The sequence below is a fragment of the Ursus americanus genome, chromosome 8 (assembly GCF_024610735.1).
Source record: "Ursus americanus isolate L20-20 chromosome 8, mUrsAme1.1.p, whole genome shotgun sequence".
NCBI classification, from domain to species: Eukaryota; Metazoa; Chordata; class Mammalia; order Carnivora; family Ursidae; genus Ursus; species Ursus americanus.
The window spans coordinates 40,077,425-40,088,027 of record NC_142134.1 but is presented as its reverse complement, the minus strand read 5'-3'; positions in this window follow the sequence as shown (position 1 = coordinate 40,088,027).

Here is a 10,603-nt window from a genome sequence, read left to right as displayed (position 1 = left end):
ATCTGGGCTTGATTCTCTGGGTGGGGTCCTCTCTGCACATCAGATGAACTGTCTGCATCGGCACAAAAAAAAATGGGTGCAGATTTGCAAGGGGAAGGGGAAGAGATTGCTGCTATTGAACCTACTTTCCACAGGGGACACTGGCCAGTTTTAGGGGGGAAAGATGGACATGGACGGAACAGACTCGTCTCTCTTCACCTGCCTGGGAAAGAGAGAGGATACACTGTCAGCCAGCACCTGGGGTGTTCTTCTCTTCATTTCCCCTTCTCTTCCCACATCGGGCAGCAGTCACAGCTAATTGCTTCAAAGGTAAAGCAATTGTTATCAGGTTGGCCTGGATGAGATGCTCGTCAGGGAAACAGGTCGGTAGTCAATAACCATGTGAGAAATACTCTTTAAAATACTCTTCGTTTTACAACTACATATTGTAACTCTCTGATGTACCCTGATGTATGTGCTTATTCTTTTGTGGTTTTGAAACTGTACTTGAAAGTCAAACACATTAATCACATGAATTTTGTAGGGCTGGATTTAGAAGCAGGTCAGCTGAGCTACTTCCTAGGGAGGCAACTATAAGGGATGCTGGTGTCAATCAGAAATATGTTTTTGTTGGCTCGTTTTGTTTTTAAGAGAGAGAGCGAGAGCTCGTGCACAAGTTGGAGAGGGGCTGGAGAGGGAGGAGGGGCAGAGGGAGAGGGAGAGAGAGACTCTTAAGGAGTTTCCATGCTCAGCCTGATATGGGGCTCCATCTCACGACCCTGAGATCATGACCTGAGCCAAAAATCCAGAGTCAGACGCTTAACCGCCTGAGCAACCCAGGATCCCCAGAAATATGGTTCTTTTTAACTCAGGTTTTCCCCTGCCATAATTTTCAAAAGCATTAAAAAGTATATTGTTTGTAATCCTAATGAAGTATGGAGGCCCTCATGTGGAAGCAAAACCAAAAACAAAAGCACACACAAAGCCCTCTATGATGGCAGTGGCCAATTTTATCTAACTGTTTTTGATTCCAGCATGTGTGAAGTTCAGTCAGCCCCAACCAGCCCTAGCCAGCCCGCCAACAGTGGCCCGAAGTTGGCCGCTGCAATCAGCTAAAATTCTGAAACCCAACAATGCATTCCTTAGTCCTGCTTACTGAGAATGAGTGATTTATTTGATCATATACAGTTTAAGGCTTTAGTCTCCTAAAATGTATCTGGTTTGGAAACATCCAGATTTACGTCCTAAATTAGAACACACATTTCGGAAAAGGGAACGTTTTGTTAACAAGAAAGACAAAGCAAAACAATATAAAAGCCCATTGAAAAAGCCACGTAAGCTGCTTCTATCCAGTGAGTCTGAGGGGCTGGGTATGAGTGCATGGTGCTTTGTAGTTAGGAACAATGGGAAATCCATGAAATGAAAAACAATTGCGAATAAGTTCAAATATTGTGTTAATGATAAGTGTATGTAATTGTCTCTTGTTCTGAACATAAAAGGGTATCTAACTTTTATCAACAGAAGTCAATTTCTTTCTGTTCTCACTAAATATGCTCACCCAATATTTAAAGAATTGGTCCAAACCATTAGCCAGTTGGGAGAATCCATGCCTATTCTACTGTCAGGGTTGTTAAAATACTCTTTCTTTTGTGAAACGATGAGGGTAGCAGATTTAAAAAATAATCCTTTTGGGGTGCAAAATATAAAACTATTAGTCCCGTGTTAATCCTCAGGATTTTTATCAAAATTGTGCTTCTAAAATCTGGGCATGGTTTTAGGATACTCCATTTTAAAGACACTCCTATGTTTTACCGAAAAAAGGAAACATGGCCTTTTTTTCTGATTACAAAGATATACACCTTCATTAAAAAATTTTAGAAAGTATGGGTATGATAGAGTAGGTGACAATAAAAAGTACTGATGCATAAATAATCACAGCTTTCCCTGTGCCTCTCCTTTTCTAAGGAGGCTGGATCCAGTGTGTGTTGTGCTCATCATAGAAATGTGAGGCCAAAGAGCTGGAAGGAAGACGGGTCTGCCCTGTAGCGCAAACAGCCTGGAGCTCTTGGAAGAACAGAACAGCATATCTCTGAGCAAGTAGTCAGGGTGGGAGGGAGTGGAAGAAAGATGGAGTTTTTCCGTGGAGCTGCTGAGGAAAACTAGGGGAAAAAAAAGTGTTAAAGGAGTTTCCCTAGCATCATGCCACCTAATACCCTTTCCTTTCTCTTCAGGAGAATTCCATAAAGATTTAAATTGCTTTTCAATACCTTCTTTTGGATTCTTTTGCATGCAAAGCTGTGTTGAGACTGGCTGCAAAAGATCCTGTTTTCTTTGGGTCACAAAGAGGAAAAACCAAGAAGAGGATTTTAAAAATTCATATTCCTATCTTCTGAATCTATTGTTTTTTTCCTCCCTGCAGAATGTATTGATTTTAAAATATGGTAACCAATAGTATTTCACATTTATTATCTTTTATTCCTCCAAGGAGAGCAAGCACTTCAGAAAATGTCATGTTCGTTTCACGCAGGTGGAAACTTGCTAGCCACTGGCTTCTCCCGATGATGGCTCGCTAGTGTCAGCGTTAGCTTTGTCTCTCCGATGATGGTTCTTTCTGATCAAGGCCTTCTTGCTGGCTGTTGGAACTTGTGACGGATGCTTTAGGTGCAATCTCAGAGGCGCGGAGTTATTGAAGCCTTCCTTTCTTCTGTGCAGGGAATTCTCTTCCACATGGAGTGTTGATCAACCGTCTTCTGCTTAATAATCACGTGGAGCTTCTAGTTCCTAATAATATATAGACTCTCTTCTGCAACTCTCTATACGCTCTTTCACCAAAAAAATAAGTGGCTAAAATTATGGAGTATAAAATGCTACGTGATTTCAGAACATCCGAGGCAGAGGGGCAGAGTCTCACTCAAGGACACCTTTTCAAAAGGGTTGGAAGGAAACTTCCCTAGGGAAACTTACACCTGTCTTCAATCTGGACCTAAGATGAGATGCCTTTTAGTTTCTGAAATTCCATGCCTGAATGTTTCCTCGATGTTCTTTCAGATAATTAATCCTCCTTCAGTTTCTTCCATCTCTTCTCCCTCTACCCAACCAAGTAACTTTAAAATTCTTGCTCATTTTTGGGGCGCCTGGGTGGCACAGCGGTTAAGCGTCTGCCTTCGGCTCAGGGCGTGATCCCGGCATTCTGCGATCGAGCCCTACATCAGGCTCCTCCGCTATGAGCCTGCTTCTTCCTCTCCCACTCCCCCTGCTTGTGTTCTCTCTCTTGCTGGCTGTCTCTATCTCTGTCGAATAAATAAATAAAATCTTTAAAAAAAAATTCTTGCTCATTTTTGAAAAAAGGGAGGATTGACATAAAAAACATTTTATGACTAAAAATGCCCATATCAATATTGTAGAGTCATTCAAAAGGTTTTTAATAGGAGTCTCCTTTTTAAAGAAGGACTGAGGGGGGGCACCTGAGTGGCTCAGTTGGTTAAACATCTGCTTTCAGCTTGGGTCATGATCCCAGGGTCCTGGGATTGAGCCCTGCAATGGGCTCCCTGCTCAGTGGGGAGCCTGCTTCTCCCTCTTCCTCTGCTGCTCCCCCTGCTTGTGCTCTCTTGCTCTGTCTGTCAAATAAATAAATAAAATATTTTAAAAAGTAAAGAAGGACTAGAGAATCAAGTGTCAGAGTCCCTCGTTCTGGCAATCTTTAGTTTCTTATCTATTTTTTGTGTTGATCATGATATTTCCCACCTTACCCTTTTCCCTCTTGTCCATTTCTGGACAGTGCTCTTGACTTCCAGGGATTTCTTGGCACTTCTGAAAACTTTGTGTTTGCTCCCTCCCATATGTCTATGGGGTATATGTCTATGGGGTCTGATATCAGTCATGTTTGTTATCTCTGTTGCATGTTAGCTCAACAAACATGTAGTAAGTAGCTTCTATATGCCAGGGATGTCTTTTGGGACTGGAGATAGATGCAATGATCATCGAGATCACGGTTCCCACCCTTGATGGTGGGAGAGGGAAAAATCCGACATTGATTCTTTATGCACCATCCCACCAAACTGTCAGTGCTCCACACCATTATTTAGATACCATGGTAAGTGGGCTAGCTGGGAGGTATGGCTAGATTTCCCTGTCTCTGAAGATTTTCCCTTGTCCTTCCCACTATGCTGCACCATCCAGCTTGGCTGGAAGCCTGAGGAGCAAATCCATCACAGCTGGTGAAAAGATTAACCACATGTGAGTATCCACGATGTGACTGGCGCTTTTGAAATATGGCTAAGGGACATAAAGTTTAGTCATTGAGTTAGTCTTTCACTTTCTACATGGAGAGAGAAAGGAGATGTTCTTTTAATTTGGGGAACCAGGTGCATATTTAGAGTATAAGAATAAGTAGGGGGAGGAAAGTGAGTATTATGATGAGGGCGGGGGTAGGAAGTGAATATTTCAAGACACAGGAAGCAAAATGGACAAGACCAAGAGAAAGTTGAGGTGGTTTTCTCAGAAGAGAGGAGGCATAGCATTTATCCTGAGATGATTTGAAGGAAGATGATGGATAATGAGGTAAGTACCTCCAAAGATTGAGAGGAGGGAGTTTGGAGAATTTATCCCTAGGCAGGTTTCCTCAGAGGCCAGTGGGTACCGAGATCATTACACTGGATAATCTCAGATGAATTGGGCTGTCCTAAAATGCAAGAAGTAAATTGTTTCAATTAGTTTTAGAAACCAGAATAAAATAGGTGCACATGAAGTAGGTGGGATGGACGCATATATATGTTTGGTATGACCTCCATCTGTAACGGTCACATAAAACAAGCCATAAAAGAAAGTTAGTGAATGTGCCATCTCTGGGCAGTTACAGGATCCATAAAGAGTAGAAGAATTTTAGTCAGTAGAGACTTTCCTGGAAAGAGATGATAAAGAGGCCATGACTACATGCATAGCCTAAGTCTCAAATGAGTAGAGGGTAACTGACTCTGTTCTAACTTGGGGGAAGGAGAAAGATGATTAGGTCATTAGTTAGACAAAGCAAGAACTGACAACTATGATAAAGCATTGGTATGTCTAAGGGGATTTTTTTTTGTGTGTGTGTGCTGCTCTAACTGCAATATTTTATACTTTTAAAAAAAGAAGGTGAAGTCAACTAATTTGTCTTGCTGACTATATAAAGCATTAAAACCCTTTTTAATGACACTCGATTATATTGAAAGGTATGTTTCTCCTTTTCAAATCCTCCATGTGTCTACCTGCTGGTTTTGTTTCCTTCATTAGGCACCTAGGAGAAAGTAATGAAGTGAGTCACAGGGCTGGAAAGGCCTGAGAAAACTCTTCTGGGACTTACTGAGGTTTCAGGAATGTCCTCTGGAGTTTTACTACTGTTATCTTCAGAACATTTCATGGGGACTGATTTTTCTTATAAACCGGATTGGTGTGTTCCTTGAGCAGATCCTGGGCTAAACTGGAAATCTGTGGTGTCTTTCTGCATTTCTGTTCTGTCACTCTCTTGCTCTCCCTCATGTGTCTCCCCAATCTGGATGTTTCATATCCTCATAAAGCCTTTTGTTCAGTGCCTGTCAACTTAGAAAACATTGCTGCTAAGGTGCAGATAATATTTAGTCCTCTTCGTGGTTCTAGAATACTTACGAAGGCCACTTAGAGACCCTAATTTGATAGAACTCTAATGAAACAGATTTGTAATGGTGAGATTTTAGATATCATAATAGGCTGTTGGGGAAGGGTTTTGGGTTAGGGAAAATTTTAGGAGCCCTTGAATTGTATACCATAAAAAACTTTACTTAGAATCTCTGAGCTCACTGGACTCTGATGTCTTAGAATTTTGAATAGCATGAAACTGATGCTCATGCAGACTGTTCTCTTCCTCTGTTGACCAAGAACGACCAACCAACTACCTTCTGCAGGAATCTTGGTAGCCAAATTAGTCAGCAAAGCCTCATGCTTTTTAAGCATCAGAAAGTGATACAAACAAAGAACTAGTGCTGTGTTTGAGTAGCAAGGATGAAGATTGGTCTTGCTCAGGGAGAGATGATGACCCCTGGTATCTCTGCTGGTTTCTACTTGGTCCCCTTCACAGACCAGCAGAAAGCAGGCGAGGTCAGACCACTAGAGATTTAAGTTGTTAAATGGTGGCTTGGCCTGGGAATATGGGGTGATTTTGAAGGAATTCAGGTCTGCCAAAGATTTTAAACAATACCAGGGCCCCTCCATCTTAGTCAAATGCTGGCAATCAGTCTGCCCTTTGCGTGCAATAAACTGGGACCTTAGAAGTGAAGATCAAATAATCCAGGACGGGAAATTGGCTGGACAATGTCCAGCCTGACCTGGATGTAGACATTTCTCCTGCTTTGTCTTGTCTCTTGCTACAAATCATCCTTCAAGGAATGGGCAACAGCAACTTCAATTCACACGCATTTGAAGGATGGTGACTTCCACATTAAACATGGTAAAATTCACAGCCAACAATCAATATGTATTTTCAGGCAAAGAACCATCATTCATTTCTGTTATCGGACAATCTCAGGCAGAAATCATATCTTTTGTGACTTGAATGCACAGCATTTTCAGCCGCTTTATTCCTGTGGCTGAGAATAGGGCTTTGCTCTGACTGGCATTTAGCTGCTGAAGTTTTCTAAATTGCCACTTGCATTGGTTTATCCAGGACAAGCGTGAGTTTGGTGGGCAGAAGAGAAGGAGAAGAGAGGGAAAGAAAAAGTTGTATGCAGAGGAAAAGCTATTTCTGTTGAGCTCAAAGCAGCTTAATTTGTTATCATTGACACTGAGCGTAATGTTGATTTAACTTTTGCATCGGGGTATTGATTTTACAGTGAAAAGCCAGATGCCAGCCGTTGTCTGACAACGACCAGAGCAATCAGAATTTCAGACCTGGCATGATGTAGAGGAGGAACAGCAGCCAGAAGATAAAGGATCTTCTCCTGGCTCTTTTAAGTATTAGCTGGGTGACACCAGCCAAGTCACTCTACCTCTATAGACTTAGACTTTGCATCTATCAGGTGATAGAAGTACAGTACATGGACAGTACTAGGTCCTTTCTGGCTCTAAAAGTCTTTGACTCTATGATTGGAGTTGTGCTTTTCTCCTCGTTAACATCATAAATGCACAAATGAGGCACATTTCTAAAAAAACACATAATCAAAACATACTTTAACCCATGTATTGAAGTGTTTACTGCTCCACAATCTTTATTTTCAAAATCAGCTATTAAGTTGGGAATATGACAGAGCCACTCCTTAGAAGTTAACCAGTTTCCTGAGCACTACTTACCAAGATTTGTTTAGGACTCTGAAGCTTACAGAAGGTTCCATATGCACCATCTCGTTTGCTTCTTCCTTAATTTATAATTCTTAGTCTTGTAGTACAGCTCGGAGAAGGGAAGTGAAAATATTATACTTCACATTAAAAATCTTTAAAAATGGTTTGACTAAAGATTAAGTTATTAATTCAACAATGTCCATTGCGGGGCGCCTGGGCGGCTCAGTCGTAAAGCGTCTGCTTTCGGCTCAGGGCGTGATCCCGGAGTCCTGGGATCAAGACCCACATCGAGGAGCCTGCTTCTTCCTCTCCCACTCCCCCTGCCTGTGCTCCCTCTCTCACTGGCTGTCTCTCTCTCTGTCAAATAAATAAAATCTTAAAAACAAAACAATGTCCATTGAGCCCCTGTATGTGTCAGACCCTGTGCTGGAGAGGGGATATAAGGATAGACATGGTCCTCTCTCTCTCTCTTTTTTAGGATTTTATTTATTTACTTGACACAGAGAGAGAAAGAGAGAGCATAAGCAGGGGGAGCAGCAATGAGCAGGGAGCCTGATGTGGGGCTTGATCCCAGGACCCTGGGATCATGACCTGAGTGGAGGACAGATGCTTAACCAACTGAGCCATCCAGGCACCCCTACCTCATTCATTTTAATGACATCACAGTGTCCCATGGTACAGAGGCAACATGATTTATTGGTCATTTCTCTATTAAATGACACTAGGCTGCTTCCAACTCTTTGCTGTGAAAATAATACTTCAATGAGCTTCATGAATGTGTGTGTGTGTGTGTGTGTGTGTGTGTGTGTGTGTGTGTGTATTTCCAAAATTGTGAGAGCATTTCTGAAGAGTATATTTCTGGAAGTAGAATTTCTAGGACAAGAGTTATGCACATGGAGATTTTTTTATAGACACTGACAAGCTGCCTACCAAAAGATGTATTAATTTATAGTCTATACCCATTAAAATGTTTTTGGTTTCAGGTGATAGGAAAGTCAACCCAAAGTAAATAAGGGAAATTTAATGGACCTTGTATCAGAAGGTCCAGAGAGGGGAGCTGGTTTCAGAGATTGTTGGATACAGGCTCAGAAATGATATGTGTCCCCACTTTTACTCTCCTGGCCTCACAGTTCCACCTGTTCAATGGCTCCATCTCAGACAAATCTCCTGTCAGGGGATTAAAACAGCTGTGGAGTTCTAGGTGTCATCCTTTCTACTCCAGTGAGAAATACCACATGTGTATATCCCAGAAGTTTCATTCAACATCTCATTGGCTTTGATGGGTCATGTTCCTACCTCTGAATGACATGGGTCATGTGGCCAGGGCCACAAAGTCTTTTATGGGCCAAACCTGGAGCTGGGTGCAGAATCAGCTGCACCAGAAATTCATGGTCTGAGAAGGGGGGAGGGTGGCTCACCAATTAGAGTTGACAGTTATTTCTGGAAATAGGGTCAGTGGATACAGTGTGAAATCAATAATGGTGTGTGGAATACTATTACGAAGACAGATTCTTTCCTGCAGATTCAGGAGCTTAGATTGTGTTCCATCTTGAGAGTTGGACTTTAGAAGAGTTGGCATATAGGATCAATTAAGTGGTATGATTTAAATGACATTCTTTGTACTGCTGGTTGGGACTATAATTATGTACTACTGAGATGTTTCTAAGAGATATCTTTACATAAGATTGGAGTTATAACTGAAAAAGGAACACAGTCCCTTTAAAAGAAGTAGCAGGTATATTAAAGAACAAAAGCATCTTAGGGTTTTGTTAAGGTTGCTATGGAAATGACTGAATGCAAATTTTATTTTAAGTCCCTTCAAGTTAGTAGTCTGTAGAGAGAGAAGTTTGGAGCAGGTTTTTTGTTTTGTTCTTAAGAGAAAGAAAGAGGGAGGGAGAGAGTGAGATCTTAAAGTTGAGGTAAAAGGAGTTTAAGGGTTTCTAATCTGGAAGAGACCCGTGAAATCATTTCTGCCAGTAGTTCTTGAATTTGAGTGAGAATCACCTGAAAAGTTTACTAAAACAGGTTTCTGGGCTGCATCCCAGAGATTCTGATTTAGTAGGTAGGTCTCTGCAAGCCCATACATTTGCATTTCCAATAAATTCCCAAATGTTGCTGGGGCGGGTGGGGTGGTGGTTGTGGTGGGGGAGGAGGACCACAACTTGAGAAGTGCTGATCTAGTCACCTTCTCTTCCCTTCAGTTTATAGATTGGGAAATTGAAACTTGGAGAGGCGAGGGGCTGGAGTGACTCTGAGAGTTACCAGGGGAGCTGGAGTTAGAGTCACTCTTCTGCTTCCGTTCCGTTCCGTTCCCTTCCCTTGCCTCTGTAAGGAAACTGGGCTCCAGACTGGGTATTGCAAAGGTCATAGAACAGAGTTAGAAAAGATCCCAAACCTCTTAACTTCTAGGCTGGCACTCTCTCCGTACGTCTCAAGCATTTCCACTCCTAGAGAAAGCCCAGGAGATGATGGGCTTTCCCTTTCCATAGACAGAGGATTCAGAAAGTGTTTTCCTCTGAAGTAGAGAACAAGAAGAGCCTGCATTGTTAGGTAGACTAAATCTCGAGCCCAGACAGAGGGAAACCAATAGTAATCAAAAGGGCTCTCTGGCTTCAGTAAAAAGATGTCTGCAGCTGATGTGGGGAGTTCAGTAACTGAGGGTCTGTGAATTAAACTAACAAAAAAGAGAGGCACCTGGGTGGCTCAGGAAGTTAAGAATCTGACCCTTGATTTTGGCTCAGGTCATGATCTCAGAGTTGTGGGATCAAGCCCTGTGTCGGGCTCTGTGTTCAGCGGGCAGTCTGCTTGACAGTTTCTCTTTCCCTCTGCCCCTCCCCATCCACTCTCTCTCCTCTCTCTCTCTCTCTCCAAATAAATAAATAAATCTTACAAAAATAAAGTAACAAAAGACAGATTGACAAGAGAAAAGAGTATAAAATTTCACGGAATTTGATTAGCACAGAAGTTCACAGAAAAGAAATGAAATTCAAAGAGGTGGTTAGACAATCCTTTTCGGAGTTTCCCTGATGTAATCTGAAATTGACCCCCATAGAGATGGAATTAAGAGGCAGGCCACTCCAGGTTGGTAGGTGGTAGGTTTATAATAAGTTTGTCTTGTGTAACAATAAGACGGATGGATGCCTGCACCCGCCCACAAAATCTTTAAAGTTATAAAGAGGACTTAACTGGGTTTAGTCACGTATGCTATGCAGGTGTTCTCAACACCACAGCACTATCTCAAGGCTGTGTCCTTGGAGCAGCCTCTGGGAATGGGAAAGGCAATCAGAACCTATCTTCCAAGGACAGGGGAGGGGATGCAGAGCCTCCAACTGCTTGGGTC